Genomic DNA, 22,300 nt, shown 5'->3' with positions numbered 1-22,300 from the left:
CCTCACTAATGGGACATTGTCAGGACTTAAATGGTAAATGTAACGAGAAGGAAAACCCTTCGGGTAATCGCCTCCCTTTTCTGTAGCAGCAATAGCTGCCAAGATGTCATCATCAATCTTACTCTTTGATCTGGTTACTGCTGCCACTAAGTATGTAGCCACTGCTGTTTTTGCTGCCTCGTCAGCCAAGCCGTTGCCGACAGCATGGACACCAAGTTGTTGGTGACCAAGAGTGTGAATTACATTCACGAGTGGGAGACGTTCTTTAAAGTCTGTCACTCGAACCCAAAGCGTTTTATGCTTAATTGTGCCACCTTTTGTGTCTCGATAATCATTCTGAGACCAGAAGTGTAAATTGTCATTATAGGACTGGACACAGTAGAAAGAATCACTCACAATTAGAGTAGTGACTCGGGGATCGGCAAACTCCAGTGCAAGCACTAGAGCCCGAAGCTCCGCCAATTGCGCGGTACAATCGCCCAATGACTGCGTATGCACTGCATCAGATTGGAATTCACCATTTACGAAAGTACCTACGACAATTGCGCAAGCCGCTGAGTAGGCGTGCTTTGATCCAATTGCGGGCTGCGCAGACCCGTCAGTGTATATGACACAATGGTATTCTTCGAGCGGGCGCAAAGACAGAGGAGCCGGATGAACGAATTCATACTGCAAGAACTCTTGAGTCTGTAATGAGGCATCAAAGATGTAGGTGACGTCTGGCGACGTCAGTGTTGTGGCCCATTGTATCCACCGAGGATGCAAAGCTTTAGAATTTGGTACACTTGCCTTTGTCACCGCTTCTAAGGCGGGATAGGGTGTTACAACCAGAATCTGTTTCCCATGTGACAGTGCGCGTTCTTTAAGGATCGCCATCTGTACAGCAGTCAGAACTTTTTCGACCGCGGAAAAACGTAATTCAGCAGAGGTGTACAAGTGGGATTTGTACGCAATGGGGACTGTATCGCCCTCATTAAACGTCAAATACGTGAAACCCACGGCGCCTGGCACTATTCTTATTACCAGGTTGGTGCGGTTATCACGTGTCAGCAAATATTGTGAAGCAAGAAGGTCAGCCTGTAAAGACTGTAAAATTTTAGAATGTTCCAGCTGCCAGCTAGACTTCGAAAATGTGGGCTGTACCAAGGCGTAAAGCGGCTTGATACGCTGGGCATAATCAGGAATGTACGTACGGCCGAAATTCAGAAAGCCCAGTAGAGATTGTAATTTCTTTAGTGTCGTTGGCGCACTCAAGCATGCGCACTTCTCCAGAAAGTGGGGAGCTAACCCCTTTCCTTCATTATTGAGCTCGTAGCCCAAAAACAACACTGTATATTCCGCGATGTGAGACTTCGCAAAATTGAATTTGTAGCCATAGTCAGCAAAACTCACTACAATATTGTTGACTCGAGACAGATGCGGCAACAGCTCGTCATCCGTGAGGTAGATATCGTCAACATAGGAGTATGCCTCGGGGTCTATTCTTTCTAAGAGGGAAACCACGCGAGCGGAAAAGACGCCAGGGCTATTTTTGTAGCCCATGGCTAATCTCGTAAACTGTTTTTGTTTACCGCCCGAAGTAAACGCTGTCCACTGGCTACTCAGTGTGGACAGGTTATGGCTAAAAAAGCCATTGGAAATGTCAAGTGTCGTTTTAAATCGTTTACGCACGAGACTGTCGACTAGAGCCGAGCTATGTGTATTTTGTACCGCGCAGGTCCGGCAATGGGAGTTTAGGTGCCGGTAATCCAAAACTAAACGGTACGAGCCGTCAGGCTTCGTCACAGTGAATAAAGGGTTATTCATAGGGGACACACATGTTTCAATTACACCCTGATATTCCAATTGTTCAAGGATCGCCGCGACGTGAGGTCTAGCCTCACGACGCATGGGATATTGGGGCTGAGGCTGGGGCATAGACCGCAATGGAATCTCATGGCAGGGGGACAACCGGTCCCAACCCACCTGAGTACGATATACCGCTGGCGCAAGCGCCAGCGCCCACTCACCAGCGTACATTTCAGCTTGGTCCTTAGGCACCGTGTGCGCAAAGGACGGGAGGATTTTCTCCTCCCCTCTAGGAGCTTCCAAAATGAAGGCCGGGGGCCAATCTGCCTCCGCTAGGAGGATATCATAGGTGGTGGTCAGATTATCCCAAAAAATCCCTTTTATAGTACGTTGTATGTCACCCTCTATTAATAAGACTATTTCATAAAGTCTATCAGGGGGAGCCACTCTGGTGTCAGCTGTTTCAACAGTAACCAATACATCAGTTGCTGTCGCCGCCAGAAATGGACGCAGAGCTTGACGGACTATGGTAATTTCCGCTGCGCTGTCTAGTAGCGTCAGCGCCCATGTCCGGTTCTGAAGCTGTGTCCGCACTATCTGAGGCATATGTTGCCGTCAGAGCCGCCACTTTCTTCTTCTGAAACGGGGGTCTTTGTCGAGCAAACTCGTCCTGCTTGCCTTTACCCTCAGTCTGTCGGGGTTGGTCACGCTGTTGTGGAGCACCCCGACCTTTGCCACCGCCTCCGCCACCAGACTGTGTAGCCGATGTTTCCTGTGAAGAACGAGGAGAACGCGGTTCAGAAACCTGAAATCTATCAGGAGACTTAATAGTAGCACGATCTCGCAGATCATAAGTGCGTTCACTACTTGACTGTACGGGAGAGGCAGGCCGAGAGCCCTGTTTCTGCTGCTGCTTGCCCTGTTGTTTAAACGGCCACTTTTGTTTTGGAAAAAAGGGACGTTCATCCTTACCAGAAGTTCCTGCCTTACCCTGCTGCTTAGAATCGGGATTCTTGATCACAGGCTTAACTCCTAAAGAGCTACGACCCAAATCACGATATGCTTCTGCGATTATTTTAGCAAATTCCTGCGGCTTGTCCTCTTCAGCAACCTTCTTCAGTTCATTACGAACCTGAAAGTGCAACGCATCACCCTTAAGGTTTCCCATTATCATGGTAGCCACCAGGCCAAAATCTCCGAGGAGCCGCATCCCCAATTCTATCGCAGACTCCGCTCCATGGTCCTCTTGAACCTGTTTAATTATGGAGGGCAGCTGTAACATAGACGGAGTGCCGAAGCACTGCGCGTACGTCGCAGCAAAAATCTTACCCCAGGATACACAGTCATCTATATGGGGAACTAAGTCTTTAGGCAAACTAATGGTGAGGATCCTGTGTTTTTCCACAGGAGTTGTATGCGGATAAACCGCCTCTATTTGGTCAAATTTTTCAGCAAGCCAAAAAGGATAATCATCCCTTGTGAGGGGGCGCTTGCCCACAACAGAATTGACCATAACAGGACTAATGACCACCGCGTGACGATCACTAGGTTGTCCCGCACTAACAGGCGCCCCCGCCTGTACAGTGCGCGACACATACTGCACTAACGCCCTATATACTGTTATAAGGGCAGTGTGTAGTACACGCAATTCATCCACCGTCACCGTGAGGTAACGGGGATGAGGCGTAAATCCGGCTAGTACCGGCCAAGTGGCCCCCGCAATTGATAAAGGGCCCATTCTCGGCGGTATAACCACATGGGGGAGGGCGCCATTAAACCAAATCTGATGTTGCCAAGCAGATATTGGTATCTCCTGTGTCCTATAAGGCGCATAGGCGGCAGGCACGGCAGTGGCAGTGTAAGAATGAAATGTATTATCATTACCACTGACTGCCGGAATCGTCACCCAAGAGTAGAACAACTCAAAGGGGTGAGCCGCATCGGCTCCCACCACAAAGATGACGTCCATGCCCGCGTCCGGCACCCCATACTGCGTCAAGTGACGTTTCAGGGCCGCACGGCTATGCGCCGCAATATTAATTGCCATAAGGACAAGCTACACTTCAAGTATTCAGTAGCACAAGGGTTCAATAACCTTTTTAATAATCAAGCTTGAAGGAACCTATATCAATAGAACTAGGTAGGTTTGAAATCCGTCAGACTTGTTATCCGGAAACAAGAATGAGGGTGCTGTGGACTAAATGTAAGCACTACTAAGGCGTTTCAACTCATAGACCAAACGTTAGGTGCGCCATGTTGCAGGGATTCTGCTGATACACAGAACTATGCGAAGAACCCCAGGACCTCAGTGAATTGTGGTGTACCAGAAACTCACCTCAGAACCCAGAACCCAGTATCCGGCTAGCATAAGTGTCCCATTCGTTATCCGAGATTTAGCTCGGCGGTCCCAATGTGTAGACAACCCAGAACAAGCGACTCAGTACATACTCAGGAATGGTGGGAATCGGAAATACCTGTTCGTATATTATTCTCACATCAGTCCACAACAATAATCAACAGAGACACGTTGTAAATAAAAGGGGTTTATTTTTATAGACCACGTGTCCTAAGATGCAGTACTTTGGCTAATACAAGCAGACAAATGATTAATATCAAAACCAGCAACATAGTTACAATACCATAGAATATAAAAGGGGTGATCATATTATAATGACAGTGGATACTACCACCTTCCCTTTACTAAGAAGCTAATATTATTATTATGCTAATAGAAGGTCTCTTAGGCTTGAATAGGGGACCCCATACCTCAAAGATCAGCTTAGTGAAATCACATCACAGGAGCATCAGGAGACTTCTCGCAGGAAGGCTCGTCTTCGGTCTGAATAATAAACATGATGTCTGTGATACTAAAAGCACTAATTTTCAGGCATTTGCAGCTGCGCGTGTGTTATGGCTAAATAGTGGGCCGATCAACCTAGAGTGAAAAACATGCATTGTGTAATACCCCAGACTGTTTGTCACACCATGTACAGACCAAGGTCGCTGCGCAGAGCTTGGGATAGTAACAACAGATCGCGCTTGTGTGAAGCAAGTCTCGAGTCAACAGTCTGTTTTAAGAAATAACATGTAAACGCAGTGCCGTGTGCAAAAGCAAAAAGATGGCTTTCTAACATCTAACGTGGTTATGCTAACTTAACAATGCCTGTACGTATTCAGAGAGAACTCACTACAGTTTGTGAAGAGCAAAACACTAAAGACCCCTACACCCTGGGGTTTTATCTCAGGCTGTGAGGGTCATTATTTTTTTTTTTGTTACTTACTGCAAGGTTTTTCCTGATAGTGTGGGAAAAAATACATTACACTATCAGCCCTAAAAAGGCCAGTAGTGGAAATTGTCTTCCTTCAATGGCCCCTACTCCACCAGGCCATCTAAGGATGTTTTCTGTAGACAGAGTCAACAGGGGCTCCATCAATGGAACACTTAAGACCCACCCATCTCTAAATTATGCGGTTGAGCCTAGGGTTTTCTCACAGGGTACTCTATACCCTTTTAAATGAAGTTGTAATTTACCAAACTCTAAATCAGACCCTAAGTGCCTAACTGACATGGAAAGAGCCACATTTGTAAGCACATTTAATGTTTTTAATGACTTTGGTTCAGCTGGAAATGATGGCTGTTGCTCAAGTGTTATATGGCATAACCTCAAATATTGAAAGACTTCTAATAATGTTATTCATTAATTTTGTGAAGTCATCTAGGGTTATAAATGTCCATGCAACACAAAAAGATGATGGACGGAATGTTGAACATTGTCAAACATTCACCCCCAGTCACAGATCTGGGTTTAATCCATCGTTATTTTGCTCACCACGCCACCCCGTTCAGACATAGCCATATGCAAATCAGTTTTGACCCTGTGCCTCATGGGAACAGTCCAGACCGAACTGCCAAGCCATGTCTTCCCTGGACAGGAATCAAGCATCCTAGGACCGGTTTTCGGGCTTTCAGCCCTCATCAGCCAGGATAGCTTGACTCCAGTGGCGTAGTGAGCACAGGACCTACGTCTGGGCATACCCCTCCCACTTAGGGTGAAAATGCAACACAAAAAGATGATGGACAGAATTTTGAACATTGTCAAACATTCACCCCCAGTCACAGATCTGGGTTTAATCCATCGTTATTTTGCTCACCACGCCACCCCAGTTCAGACATAGCCATATGTAAATCAGTCTTGACCCTGTGCCTCATGGGAACAGTCCAGACCGAAGTGCCAAGCCATGTCTTCCCTGGACAGGAATCAAGGATCCTAGGACCAGTTTTGGGCTATCAGCCCTCATCAGCCAGGATAACTTGACTCTAAGACTTGGCTATTTTCCTGCCCACACTACCTTTCTAAGAAAGGTGCACTGAGTGAAAAATGTTTTACTCAAGGGTCTCAGGATATTAGCAAGAAGATTTAGTAGTTTGAGAAATAATATATGATACTATAGCCATCTGACCACGAGGTCTTGTGCCCTGGACATTTCAGTGTCATAGTTGTCCCTTACAATTACCTCAAGATCTCAATGAATCTTAACTCTGAGGGACCACACAGAATCTTCTCTCCATTGTATTGGGAAATGTAGTTTAGGTCATATTGAGGCTGGGGTTAATGTAAATAGGTCTGATCTACCACAATAAGTTTGCAGTCTCTGCCAAAATCAATTGATTTTCCTTGCTACAGAGTCAGTATTGTCTATTATTTCCCTGCTGCATATTAAAATGTCATCTGTGTATACAAGGAGACTAGGCAATTTCTTCAGTAAAATGTAAGCCCCTTATTTGTGTGATACTCTCCAGGAACACACAACACAGGCTGCATTGTAATTACGAATAGATTGGAGGGGTCAAAAAGATTCATGGTCTGGTGCCGCTACAGGCTGCTATGGACTCAGACATAGGGCCTGATTCACAAAGGCAATCTGAGGCAAAAGTCTAACTTTATGACTTTCGGTATGCAAAGAGGTAATTTACAAGTCGTATCTTTTCGTCTGCAATCCAGCTGGAATCTCCAGCTTCAGCTGTACTCTCCACACCCGGGTGGTAATCTCTGCCTCGGGCCGTACTCTCGTGCCGGCTGAAGTGTAATCAATGGGGCGGAATTACATTTTTACAAAAAGGAACATTAGGGACGTATGATAAATGGTAGAGGAGGTCATGAAAATCAGTTTGGGCTGGGAAAAGGGTGTGGTCAGACACTACCTCATATCCCAAAAAAGTTTGCTACTTTGCATCATGGTACGTGCAGTGCAAAATGTGCGCTCCCCTCACTGTTGACTGTAGTGTAGTGTAAAGGGGAGTGCAACACAATGCTCTCCTTAGTGTCCGCTGTAGTCATCATTCTGAAATGTGTCCATGCAAACTGTGCAACTGTGACATTGAACTGTGCCTGAGCAGACGTTGCTGCAACCAAGACAAACTGTACCTGAGCGGACCATACCTCTATCCCAACCATGCATACGGTGGTGGATTCATGCTGCTGGAAGAAGATTCCCTCAAAGGTGGCTTGTGACCATTGACCACCTAGCCCACAACCTCAACTCACACAAAACCATTGCATAGCAAAAGCACAGCATTCAGGTAGAGGGAAGGTGCCAGACACATGCCAAAGGGTTTCTGCAGCCTGCACTACAAGAACAGATAGATCTCCACTACAATGAGATAAGTACAATTAGCAATACTAGAGTAACTTAGTGCACAAATTCTAAAACTGCACCTGCACTTGCTACCTGCCCATGGCTACCTACTTCCGAGTGCAGTTGCTCTTGTTCAGTGAAATGTTCAGATCTCTAGTCTGTGGTATTGAGTGTCTTTGTGCATTAAAGTGAATTTTTTAACAATGACAAGCACTAGGCCGGACAATCTGTTATTACACTGCTGGATGAATATTTAGTTCTGAGCTTGAAGCATCTTTACACTATCTCCCCGAGAAGCTTGTGACTGCTTGTAAGTCCCAAAGCTGAAGGTGTTTTACTTGTCAGTGTTTGCAGAGCCAAACGGAGGAAGGCACCTTCCCCATCTAGCTGTCACATACTTTCCTAATGTTTCATTTCACATCAGTTGTTGCCCAAAATTCAGTAATCTCCCAATATCTCTTGACAATGTGAAGCAGTATATTCTTCTTCTCATTTTTTGATGTCTTTTTCTAATGTATGTAGTGTTGGATTGGCTTACATTTTCCTACTTGCCTAGAAATATATGTTCCCTTAATATACACTTTAAAGGCCTCCCATAGCACTACCATGCTTTCAACAACACCCCTTTGAGTTTGAAATAATCACCAATGGATTGAATCAGCACTGCTCTCAACACTCTGCTCAACAGCTCTGACAAGGGGAATTTCTATGACCTGGAGCTAGTGGTGGAGGCATGGAATGTAATTGTTACATTTACAAAGAAGTGACACCATAGTGTTCAAGCTGCATTCCAATTTCAGATATCCAAGTACAGGCATCTTTCTGAAAGATTCAATAATCAATTTGTGATTCTGCATCATGAGACATAAATAGTAAGCGTAGCTTTGTGAGCATGAGTGTCAATGGTTCCATCCATCTATGGGGCCATATTTTTGCATTATTCTATAAATTGTTCATGAATTGCTCATTTTACTGCTGAGTGTGGACTTCCCGTGTCAGCGGATGTATTTAGTGATGGTTCCAGGACAATGTTCAGGCCTCACCGCATAGGAAGGAATGGGCATTAGTGTTCATGCAGAAGGATATCACTCTGTTCACATGAGTTAATCATTGTCACATGCAGTGTTGGCTAGTATCTACCTTCTGTGCCTGATATCATCTACAAATTCCTGTTACTTCTTTATACAAATATCCACTCTCCTATAATATGTGTTACTTTTGAAACAAAGAACAATATCCACAAATGTGCCTGCTGTTCTGTGAGTAAGTTTCCCGGAAGAACACCACCCAATCTCATGCCTATCTATAAATGTCAACACCCATCTTACCTTTCTAGGATTAGTGAGGCCCCCTGCCGTTTCATATGAGTAAGCAAAATGTGGCAGCATGGTTCTAATGAATCTGCTTTTGAGGGACAATCTCTGAATGCAATGGCGGACCGTCAGTACCAGCAGACCCCAGCCCAGGCACTGTGGTAAATAATTTAATTACCGGTACTTAATTTGATGCAGAAAATCTATAATAATAGCTCAGTAAAATAAGAGGCAGAATCCGTGGTATTAGAGGTTCGGAACGGGCTTTATTCCAAAATCAATTCGAATTGATGGACTCCATATTCCATCACCACGAAGGTTCAGGAAGTGAAGGACATACTTTATTGACAGGTAATCATTTTTATACAGAGGCATTATAGTGGAAACAGATGCAAGAGGCGTAACAGGTGATAACAAAGATAAAAACATACATGCGTAACTAAAATGGGTGTAACGAGGCGTAACTAAAGAACGTCATCAGGTATGATGTCATAAATGGGTGTTTCCATGAAAGAATTTCGCAATGTCAGCAGAAATACTTGGCAGAGATGCGCGCGCAGCAGCATGACGTGTGATTGACGTGCAACTAGGGGGTGAAGGGGACTTGACATTTAGCTCTACATGTGGAGACAGAAGTCTGGGGGGTCAAGTCAACCTAATCCCAAATCATATCTAACATCCTATGTTTAAAGAACTACGTTATCCAAAAGGAAAGGTCTCTCGAATAAAATCTATTCTATACTGACTGTGAGTGCGTGTACAAGCGTCTAAGTGTCTACACTAGATGCAAGGGCAGAAATCTTCCATAGTAACAGGGCTATGAATTACTTGCATAAAGACAGAGAAGCCGGGCCTTTTGCTCGGTAGCTGGAAGAATGTTTACTTAAACTACTAGACAGGAATGCATTGGATGGGGAGCGGAGCAGATAATCTCGAAGGTGAAATACAGTTTTTGGCAAGCAGACAGGCCGAGTCAGGCACCGTTAGCCGCGCAGGGAGTAGGACAAAGTTCATGGATACAGATGCGAGCTCAGACTGGAGCTTTCAGAGGCAGAAGGCAGGAAAAGGCTTAATGGCAGAATCAGGGCCTACTCGCCTGGACTGTAAAATGGGATAAATGAACCATATAAAGCCGGTGGCCTTTCATACTTAGGAATAGAATATCCGGCCCATTCATGGCGGATCTGAAAGAGGACATGTTGACGGTGGACGCACATGTGTTTGCGTCTTCATAACTGGAACTGGAGGGAACATACATGTACTTGTGATTTATACATGAAACCGTTGGGGTCCAAGATAGGGGACATAACTGATCATAAAAATCCATATTTCCACATTCCCTCCTTGTCCCCTACTTGCCCTTAGGAGATATCAATCTTCATCAATCCGTCGATCTGTTCATATAGCATCATTTGTTCTTCTTTCTTCTTCCGGGATGAATGAAATCTTGGTGGTGGAATACACGATGTGGCACACAGACCACAAATCGCTGGTCCACATTGTAGGCATAAGCAGCAACTGAATAGTATGAGAAAGCCAATACCTAGGAAGGATAGGACCCTCCATCCCCAGGCTGACAATACACCCCAAAACCAACCGGACCAAGTCCAGGTGCCTGGATTCTGGTGTATCTGGCTTACAATCTTATGAAGGCGAGTTATGGCTTTATATACAGATGGCGAATTTTCTGGTATGAAAATGCAACAACTTGATCCGATGACCCTACAAGCTCCGCCCCTATCGGCCAGGATGACGTCAAGGACAAGACGATTTTGAAGCACAACAATCCGCATAGCAGACTGCTCTTCTGTTAAATTGCCTAAGGCGGAAATAGTTTCGTTCACTACTGCTTCAAGGGTTCTGGTTAATCTACGTATCAGCTTACTATTGGTAACTGTACCTATATAGGGAAAGAGACCTTTATTGAAATCTGTGTATTTTTCCCATGCTGTTTCAGTGTAATCGACTATTGGGAGATCTCTCCGTTCTCTATTGTGTACTAAATGAGTATTTCTGTGATAATCAGGAGGAGCTAGGAAAACGGGTGGCAAAAGGAATCCGATGTAGCAGGTACCATCCCAATCTAGAGGCAAACGTATATAGGCAGTCTGACCACATACGAAGTAGGAATGGCGAGAAGCTCTAAATGTAGATTTGCCTTGATCACTGAATTCTATTACAGTGGTGCATCTACTATGGCCCATATGTATGGAACCATTCTTTCTTACACATAATTCACCTTTAACTGGAAATACTGACATAGCGGGCAAAATTGGTGCAGCTTCGGATTCAACATTCAGGATCATGAGGTTAAGCGTGAAATTCCCTAATCCATATACTTCATTTTCTAGATCAGTTCCTGTTCTTTTGGGAAGTCCCTCCTTATTAGGGTAGCAGGCTTTGAGTAAAACTAGGTTCAGGTTCCCCCATACCCAATTGTCTTGATAAGTTACTGAGTTTAAATTGAAGGAATTAATTAAACTAAACCATGCTCCACAGGAGCCATTGTGTGTGAACGGATATGGAAAGAGAGGCAGAATTCCCTTATAGTTCTGATAGGGAGAGAGTCGGCCACATATCCAACAATTTGTAGCATTGCTGGCCTGATGGGAATGATGTAACATACTAATAAAAGTGTTATTGCGCAGCGCAAATCTATAGGGCAACTCATGCGGGGGTAATTCACTAAAAGAATGTTCAGCAGTAACATTGTAAACATGTTTAGAAATAGGATAATATATGTGCAACAATATACTTGCAGCGATTATTAAAAGATTTAAGAAAAACAAAATTAATAACGTCACTGTGCAATGACTACGCAGTGATTTACAGTACGCATGTTTTTTCAATCGCATCTTTCGGTTTCTTTCTCTATTCAGGTCTAGAGGATACATGTCAGAGACAAATTCGACCGATTCACCTTGGAGAGGACTTAAACAATCAAATTGTCTGACTTGTTAGACCTTAGTTTTAGTTTGTATAGTTCCTGATTACTCGGTTCAACCAAAGGAAGCTTTGAGTCAATCGGTGAAGACACGCGAGGTGTATCGTTTACATCGAACGGTAGTCCATAAAATTTCTTGATATGACTTGAATGTATCCAGCCTTTGCGACCTTCGATCTTCACGGCTGTCCTCGTGGTTAACAGTACGAGTTGAGGCGATTTCCACCTAGGATCCAGCTGAGTCTTCCGGTCAAAATTTCTCACTAACACCAGGTCCCCGGGAACTACGTCATGGGGTTTCACCTCGGTGTTGTCGGGAAAGGCTGCAGCTACCTGTGAACGACAAGATTGTAGTGCAGACATCAAGGAAGCCAAGTAATCTGTCAGCATATTACAGTCAACATCAGTTATTTTGCGTGGTATAGGCGTCCCCCACATATTTGGTGGTCTACCGAAGATCACCTCATAAGGGGATAGCCCTGTTCGAGAGTACGCTACCATTCTCATGTAAAAGAGTGCAACGGGTAAGGCTACTACCCAGTCGACACCTTTCTCTCTACATATCTTGGACAATCTAATTTTCAGAGTTTGATTATGTCGTTCCACGAGACCTGCTGCCTCGGGGTGTCGAACACAGTGAAATTTCCACTGATAGCCTAACAAAAGTGAAACGTGTTTCATTAGTTCGGATGAGAACGGCTGGCCGTTATCTGAGTAGACAACACGTGGTAAACCGTACCGTGGGAAAATTTTTCGAACCAACTGTTTGGCAGTAGTCGGGGCAGTGTAATCTGAAACCGGGTATGCTTCTGTCCAACGGGAAAGAGCACAGACAACTACAAGAACATATTTGAATCCTCGACATCGTTCCATCTGGATATAATCCATCTGGAGGACTTCAAAAGGGTGATCAGGAGGCTGAAATCCACCCTGTTCTACGGGGATGCTTTTACCTGGGTTAAACTGACAACAGATCATACAGGTACGAACTTTTTGTTTAGCTGCTGCTCGTAAATGTTTGTTGAACCAAATGTGTTGAATGCTGTCTAGCATAGCTTTTTCTCCTAGGTGCGCTGGACTATGTATTGTATTAATGATAACTTGGACCATTGAATCAGGAAGGAACCACACAGATTTTTCCTTCGTCATCCATCCTTGATCCGTTTGGATCCCTCCTAATTCAGTCCACTTCTTTATTTCATCTGGTGTAGCATGTGTCTGTATGTCAATTACGTCAAGAGCGGGATCCTTAACCGTCATGCAATGTGTTGGTGTCAGAACTATTGTCTTTGTCATGTCAGATGTGTGAGTTTGAGCAGTCCGTTTAGCTGTTCTGTCAGCTAGATCATTGCCTTGGGAAATGATATCAGTAACTTTCGTATGAGCTTTACATTTCATAATTGATATTGCAGTGGGTAGATGTATGGCATCTAATAAGGCATGAATGAGGGGTCCGTGCTGAATGTGGGCACCGTGAGAAGTTAAATAACCTCTCTCTCGCCACAGCACGCCGAAGTCATGTACAACTCCGAATGCATAACGTGAATCAGTGTATATGTTGACTTTTTTATTTGTGGCTTGAATACAGGCTTGTGTCAGAGCGATGAGCTCTGCTGCTTGAGCTGACAAGGTATTTATGCAATTTGTTTCAATGACTTCAGTGTCTGTTGTGACTGCATACGCGGCCACTAACTCTCCTTTACTTGTTCTCATACATGAACCATCTACATACAACGTCAGGTCTGGATCTGACAATGGGACGTCTGTCAAGTCTTGTCTGGGTTTCGTCGTGATAGTGATAACTTCAATACAATCATGTGCTAGTGGGTCTGTTCCGTTTACTGGTAACAGTGTGGCGGGATTCAATGTACTACAACGTCTGATTTCTATGTGTGGCTGGAACAATGTTAATTCGTAACCGGTGAGTCTTGCTATAGTCAAGTGTTGTGTTTGTGTGCGGTTCAAGAGAACCTCTACTGCATGTGGTACTTGTACTGTCAATTGGTGTCCTAACACTATGGCATCGCTTTGTCGGATTGCCAAAGCTGTCGCTGCCACTGATTTCAGGCACGCAGGCAGAGCCTGAGCTACGGGATCTAATGTACTAGAAAAATAAGCACATGGTTTATGTGATCTTGCTTGTTCCTGTGTGAGTACTGACAAGGCAGTACCTTCGCGTTCTGTAACAAAGAGTGTAAACTGTTTATTGTAACATGGTGTTGCTAAAACAGGTGCTTGACATAAAGCTTTCTTTAGGCTTTCAAAAGCTTGTGCATGTTCCTGAGTCCAAGGGAGAACAGTCGATGTGGCTGCCTCCTGCGTTGTCAACTGAATGAGTGGTTTTGCTAGAAATGCATACTGAGGGATCCACTGCCTACAGTATGAAGTGAGGCCTATGAAAGCCCGTACCTCCTTTTGTGTCTTGGGTATTGGCATGTTAGCAATTAACTGGATGCGATCTGGTGTAAGCTGCCTTCCCTCCTTGGACAGCGAGTGCCCAAGGTAAACAACTCGCTGGACACAGAATTGCAGCTTAGAAGGGGACACCTTGTGCCCCTTTTCGGCCAAAAATTGTAAAACCGTCAGTGAGGCTTTTTCACATTCAAGTTCGCTTCTAGCGGTGATCAGCAGATCATCGACATATTGAAGCAGGGCAGTGTTGACTGGCATGTGTATACTGTCAAGTTCTCGTTTCAGTGCTTGGCTATAGATGCTGGGGCTTTCTGTGAATCCTTGAGGTGCGCGTGTGAATTTAAAGCTTCGTCCATTTAAACTAAATCCGAACAAGTATTGGCTTTCCGGATCTATTGGGACGCTGAAAAAGGCATTCTTGAGATCAATTACAGTAAAGAATGTTGCTTCGGAATCAATGGCTGTCAGTAATGAAGAAATGTCTGGGACTACGGGGTATTGTGGTATAATGCATTTATTTAATTCGCGCAGATCAATAACCAATCGATATACTGGCGGGGCTTTTGGATCAGTTCGTTTAAGAATCGGAATTATCGATGAATTACATACATTGGAGTCGGTTTCCACAACCACTCCTTGGGTAATAAGCTCGTCAATGATTTGTAGTAAAGCCACTACAGCATCTGGGGGTAACTTGTATTGTCGCATTCGTGGTAGTACCACTCCTGTCTTTAGTGTGACTCGATATGGTGTAATGTTCATGCAACCAACATCTGTAGGGCCTTGTGCCCATAAATGTGTGGGTAAAGTCTGCAGTCGGTGATCCATGTCTCGGGACACATAGTGCCCTTTGAAATCACGTAGAAACAATCTTATTCCTTCCGGAGAACAACATATTATAGCTCCTAGAGCTTTCAATGTTTTTATACCTAACAGGTTTTCTGGACATGATTTAGTAAGCAATAAATCTGTAGTTCGTGTCAAGGGACCAATCGTAAGTGGAAGAGGCTGTGATACTTCGTTAATGATAGGTTTTCCTGAAAAGCCAAGGGAAATATTCTGTGAGCCTGAGAGGGGTGCCCCTGGAACTTCACTACGTTTTATGGTTGTTCGGCTTGCCCCTGTATCAAGTAAAAACTTTCTATCTTGGCCTAATAGTTCACTGTGTACATAAGGTCCTTCTTGATCCACAGGGACCTCGATAAGGGGTAAGCCAACTTCCCTCTCTAGGCTGTTTCATGAGTATCGTTGATAATCAGGATAGTCATACTGTGCGGTCTGGTACATCTGTTGTGTCGTTGTTTGTGTGGCAGCAATAGGCTGCGGTGGGGGAGCCGGCATAGACTGTTGCGGAGCTGGCATGGACTGTGCATGCTGCGGGGCTCCTTGTTGGTTCTGATCCTGGCCCTGATTCTGTCTAAGTGGCCGTGGTCTTTCTTTTGTATTACCTATGGCGATATTATGTTTTAAAACTGGACAATCGTGTACATAATGACCTGGCTGTTTACAATAGTTGCATGTCCCTTTTACAGGACCTGCTGAAACACTGGACTGTGTCATACCCTTTTTATGACCGTCAGCTGGAACTGTCTGGGAAACTAGCATTTTTATTTTCGTGTCTTTCATGCGTCTGTGTTCATGTTCTTGCTCCTCTCTAATTCTATTGTGATGGTACTGTAGCATTTGTAACATTTGTGACGGAGTGTTACCTTGCCAGGTACTCTCGAATTTCAATACTCTATTCTTAACTTGGGGCAAGGAATTTTCAACTAATTTTGTCACAAACAGATGTGGATACGATTCGCTACTTGCTTTTATTCCACTATTTATACCAAAACATTTTTCGAATCGGGCATAGAAATCACTAGTGTCTTCATCTTGCTTTTGTTTACAGGCTGAGATTGCACCCCAGTCTTCCTTTTTCGTAGTTAATAAACGTGGCAGTACCTGTACTAGTAAACCTGGTAGTGTTTTGGTCTTGTCCCCAAGCCCTGAACCTGGACCTCGAGCCTTTTCTTCGTTTTCTAATGCTGTCCAATCTATCTTTTGGTCTCCCACCTCCCAATCCTTTTCCTTGAGTTTTTCGTAAATGCCCGTAGGCATTAATACTTTCAATATTTTCATAATGTCGGGATAGGTATATTCTCCCATGAGCAACATGTCTTTAATTTCTCGGTGGAAACCCGCTGGGTCTTTATCATGACTGGGTACCACTTTCTTCATTTCTAATAGTTCTATTTTAGATATGGGTGTGTATACAAACACACGTTTAAACTGGTTGTCATCACCTTTTATCGGGTGCACTTCGCGTAAGGGATTCTGTCTATCCATGTAATACGTCATTCTTTCCTTGATGGGCAGTGAGACATGTTCGGGGCATACAAAAAGAATGTACTGCTTTCTGGATTCTAGTATTTCTCTAATTAACTCAGTACCTGAACCTCTCCATTTATTCGTGAGTAATTCAGTCAATATATTAGGCAAGGGACCAGGATCGGAGTGTTGGCTTTTATGTAATATAAGGAGTTGTTGAATCATATAGATACCAGCTAAACGCTGTTCATCTGGGGTGAGGTTCAAAAACGTGTGCGCTAGTGTATCATCACTATATTTTCCGGGACTATCAACCCAGTGAACGGCTGACCTGGCTAATTCTTGTTCGTCCATAGAATCGAGTATATGATAACCCCTTCGTTCTCGGAGTAATTTGTCAGCAGCTTGGAACGAATGCTCGGGGGACCTTATATTTATTATAGGGGTTTGGAAATTTCTGCTATTATCTGGACGTATCGGACGTATCGGATCAGTAAAGCATCTAGTATTATTGCAAGATCTTCCTCTACCTACATAGGCCATGGTTTCTAACTGTCCTGCGGGCAGTTCTAATTCTTCCTCCTCCTCGGTTTGTTCAGGCTGGTCTACTGCTAATCTTTCTTCGTGTATTCGTTCTACTTCTTTGCGGATCTTTCGGCACATAGCTACTATACTTAATAGTCTATCATGTCTCCCCTCTGATATATTCCGACTCCATGTGGTAAGAATTCGCATTTCTTCCGGATTTACCCCTGGTCGGTCTTGATTTCTGATCACACAATTTATGAGGAATCGTAACAGTTCCCCCTGTATCTCCACTTTCTGGTATTCCATTGCTCGATTAATACTTTCAGAATCTCGCCCTGACTGGACAAAATGATATATATTTTCTAAATGTGTAGTCATTCCTGGTAGCCTCCCTAAATATATTGCAGCTCGTCGGATACGTAATAATGCCAGCAGCATTTCGTCCTCTTTGCCGGGCACAGGGTCATATCTACAATCTACTAGAAGTTCCTTAAGCATGTCGGGAGTTACTAGTTTGGGCGTACGTTGGTGGGCTAATTCTTGAAACGAAAGTTTATTTACTCTGGGTGGCGTGGAAAAAATGTTTGATGTACCTCCTGTAGCACCACCTGGGGTGCTAGATGTGAAAGGATTCGTTGAACGTGATATAGCAACCATAGGTGTGGATACAGCTGTAGAAACAGATGTGCTTGCTGGAACTTGTGTCGGAGTTTGTTGTTGCGGAGGTACAGACGGAGGAGGGTCTTGGCGTTGAACCCCCTCGGCAGGCGGTCTATGTGGTGCAGTATTAGCATACTCGGGAGCTGCGTCGTCTAAATAAGAGGAAAGGAAAACATCTTCTGCGGTTCTGGGATGCCCTTTGGGATGTGCTTTTATCGGAAACAATGGGGGTGGCAAGTCTTTTGGTATCTCCGGAGTAGCCTTAGGTAACCCTTCGGCCAGAAGAGGATACATACTATTCATAAGGGCATTTCTTTGTCTGTCTACTTGTTCTGATTTTACTCGAGTACCTTCTTCAATTAATACATTTTCTCTGACTTTATTTGAATTCTCTTTGTCTTAATTTCGAAAAGAGCGGCATATTGAGAACTGATCTGATACCTAATTTTGAACACGTTTAATACAACAAAACACAATAAGGAACAGTCATTCATACCACAATATGCAGAACGTATTTAAAACATTTAACATTTAACGTTTGATGAACAACAATGATGGCCATTTAGGGAACTAGTCACTAAGCATAATACTGTGCACTACCTAGGTAATTCTGAATTATATACTAGACATACTAGATATACTGCTGAACAGTACAGATACACTGCTGAAACAGTGCAGACCGGATTTGTGTACCCAAACCCGTCTTGACCGGCACAACCTATGTGCACGTCAGAACGCCTCCCCGACAATGGTACTCACCGGGTAGCTCGGAACGGAAGGCCTCGGAACTGAACTGAACTGGACTTGAACCGGACTGGACTCGACTCGAAACTTCGGAACTTCGGACACTGGTGGGCCTCTGTATACCTCGGATCTTGCTCTCTCAGCTAGGCTCTGGTCGGGATACTTCGCACTTCTCACCGCCTCGTCTGGGTGTTGATCGCAGCCTCAGTTACCCCCGCTCGGCAGGAGGGAGATACAGGAAATCCTGTGGGTACGCGTTGTTGTCCGTCCAGCTGTGGCAGGAGACCGGGCCTGCAACGCACCTCCGGCACGTGAGATGAGAAAGTGTCCCTATTCGGGCGCCATATATGTGGTAAATAATTTAATTACCGGTACTTAATTTGATGCAGAAAATCTATAATAATAGCTCAGTAAAATAAGAGGCAGAATCCGTGGTATTAGAGGTTCGGAACGGGCTTTGTTCCAAAATCAATTCGAATTGATGGACTCCATATTCCATCACCACGAAGGTTCAGGAAGTGAAGGACATACTTTATTGACAGGTAATCATTTTTATACAGAGGCATTATAGTGGAAACAGATGCAAGAGGCGTAACAGGTGATAACAAAGATAAAAACATACATGCGTAACTAAAATGGGTGTAACGAGGCGTAACTAAAGAACGTCATCAGGTATGATGTCATAAATGGGTGTTTCCATGAAAGAATTTCGCAATGTCAGCAGAAATACTTGGCAGAGATGCGCGCGCAGCAGCATGACGTGTGATTGACGTGCAACTAGGGGGTGAAGGGGACTTGACATTTAGCTCTACATGTGGAGACAGAAGTCTGGGGGGTCAAGTCAACCTAATCCCAAATCATATCTAACATCCTATGTTTAAAGAACTACGTTATCCAAAAGGAAAGGTCTCTCGAATAAAATCTATTCTATACTGACTGTGAGTGCGTGTACAAGCGTCTAAGTGTCTACACTAGATGCAAGGGCAGAAATCTTCCATAGTAACAGGGCTATGAATTACTTGCATAAAGACAGAGAAGCCGGGCCTTTTGCTCGGTAGCTGGAAGAATGTTTACTTAAACTACTAGACAGGAATGCATTGGATGGGGAGCGGAGCAGATAATCTCGAAGGTGAAATACAGTTTTTGGCAAGCAGACAGGCCGAGTCAGGCACCGTTAGCCGCGCAGGGAGTAGGACAAAGTTCATGGATACAGATGCGAGCTCAGACTGGAGCTTTCAGAGGCAGAAGGCAGGAAAAGGCTTAATGGCAGAATCAGGGCCTACTCGCCTGGACTGTAAAATGGGATAAATGAACCATATAAAGCCGGTGGCCTTTCATACTTAGGAATAGAATATCCGGCCCATTCATGGCGGATCTGAAAGAGGACATGTTGACGGTGGACGCACATGTGTTTGCGTCTTCATAACTGGAACTGGAGGGAACATACATGTACTTGTGATTTATACATGAAACCGTTGGGGACATAACTGATCATAAAAATCCATATTTCCACAGCACCGCCTTCAATTGTATGCTCATTTTATCACATCTTCCTATATCAATCAGTACATATTCTCTTATCTATATCTGGAAGCTATTTGATCTCATCCAGTGCTTTTATAAGCTAAGAACTATGTTTTAAATCTCCAAATAGAGCATTTCGCTAGGTGGGATTAGATTTCTATTGATCACACTCTGGTACATTGATCTGCCATGCCATGGTGTTGGAGCCTTCAAGTGCCCACAACATCCGATCATTTTGTCAACCAAACATTATTTTGATATGACTGCCCACTATGTATTCCCCCACAACCACCTGCTTATCAATGTTATCATAAAGCCATGATTAACACCTAAGGTGTTGGAGGTCTCTTTATGTGGTCTGTTACTTCCATGGCCAATGCCATCTTTTTTAATGGATAGAAACATGTTAAGCTTCTGTCACCAAGGATACTGAGGGTGTCACTCACTCCTTCCATCATAGTCGTGGACACCCAGGCCTCCACAACACACAACATGGGTCCCCGAGGGCACTGCTCAGGTACAGTGTGAGCCTCCTGGTGACTTTCTGGTTACCTTCTGTTCCATGGACCTGACAGCTAGCTTCAGTGGATGGCGATGAAATTGAGACTTTGATGACATTTTCCAATTTGTTTTTAAGAAGTATACCACTAGTGGAGTGCACGGGTCCTGAGAGGGTGTAAAATTTCCTTGAAGGCTAATATCATGTGCAGACACTTTATGACTGGTAATCTCCCGAGAGCTGTATTTTAGCAGTAACAGTCCTCTGAGCAAAGCAGACCTTTACGCTTTGCAGATTCTTTTCTGACCTGCGTGATCTGCAGAGTGAATCTTCCCAAAGTTGTTCTAATCACCAATCATTTTTTTTTCAGTGCTTTTGCCCATTTTGCAATGTTGGTGCTAACATTTTCTTTACTTAATGCAATAGGATATCTTTTATTTCTTCCTTGGTCATTTTTTTAATCTGAAAGAGTTATGACCCATTAATATACAGGCTTTCATAAGAAATGTCCTTGGCTAATACTTATAGATCCAACATAAGAAGGTATAAGGCAATGAGAAAGGTGAGGGCCCAAACAAATCTAGGGAGAACAAAATATGTGGATTCAAAGTAAGATCAGACATAGCAGACATTGCAGTGAAATCTATCTTGCAGAGCATGTCAATCACAAATGAAATTGTGAGCTGGCTAACGGGTAGAGGTATGTCAAATGAGGCAAGAACTCCTTTGACTCACTTCCATTTTGAGCAGCTTTCCTTGTTAACATGTATGAGTTCACTGATCACATTTATCTGAGTTGGATTCATTTCCATTGCTAGTGTCTGATATGCTGATGTCTATAAATCTTACTGTAGAGTCTCTGCTCATGCCCCAAATATATATCAGCCTCGTTCAGCCATTGGCTTGAAACTTCGTCAATTGTATCTTGTCCCTTCTCTTGTCCATTTCTCTCTTACAGTCCTGCTGTTGGCTCTTTGAATGCACCTATTCACATCCAAGAGTTTTTGTATTACAATGCATGAGGTACATTGTAAATGGTACTATTTGCTTGTTTACATTTAGTAGTTGGCAAGACACAGTCGCAAGATGTATATTCACTTTAGCAAGATGCCAAATTGCACCACCACCGGAAGTCCCACCCTGCCCTGCCTAAGGAAATCACCATTGTTCAGGTGCTGAGCTTTGGTTGATTACCCATTGCAGCTCTGGGTTGTCAGTATTAATGCTAGGGATGTTATTGTCCCCACTAGACTGACAAGATTATTCCATTGGCACACAAGTATAACTATGTGCAACCAGGGCCAAACTGGGATCCAGAAACATCCCTGGCAAAAATGTTGAAACCAGACCCCCTCTCTTCATCTCCCTGTGCTATCTCTCTCTTTCCATCCCTCCATTCTCTTTCCTCCTTCTCTACTCTCCCTTCTACTTCTCTGATCGCTTTCCCTCTACCTCCCTCCTTTCTCCCTCTCTCTCCTGAAGCCTTCCCGTGCAAGCTGCAATTAACCTCAGGGAGCTGGGGAAAGTGACATGCACAAGAAGTGACCTCCAAGTGCTCCAGCCCACTGGGGACTATGCCCAGTGCAATAAAAGGCCTGTCCGGCCCTGTGTGCAATCAGATACCCTCAGCAGGGCAGCACAACACCTTGTGAACTGCTGCAGGTGCACATCCAATGGAACTGCGGTGAGCGGGCAGCGTTTCATGACTTTGTAAAGTTACATTTTTGTGAAATCGTGAATAAGAGATTAGTTCTGATCCCACTGCTCACCTGCCTGTAATAATAGACTGGCATAGCTTCTGTACTGTAATAACGCATTACAGTTCAGTTGTGGTGCCTGCTGGCAGCCAACTCTGTGAAAGAGAAGCTAATGAGTAGACCTACAACCTCTGCTGTAACAAAGGGACAATTAGCTTATCAGATGGGTTCTTTCCACGTT

General features: G+C 44.2%; 1 protein-coding gene across 1 annotated transcript in view; it reads left to right on the top strand.

Moving 5' to 3' along the window:
* Nucleotides 1-22,300, top strand: part of LOC146809304 (eosinophil peroxidase-like) — a 188,026-nt gene that overhangs the window by 13,418 nt on the left and 152,308 nt on the right. The gene's annotated exons all lie outside the window — the stretch shown is intronic.

The sequence above is a fragment of the Triturus cristatus genome, chromosome 7, assembly GCF_964204655.1.
Source record: "Triturus cristatus chromosome 7, aTriCri1.1, whole genome shotgun sequence".
Lineage (NCBI taxonomy): Eukaryota > Metazoa > Chordata > Amphibia > Caudata > Salamandridae > Triturus > Triturus cristatus.
This window is presented reverse-complemented; position numbering and strand designations above follow the sequence as displayed.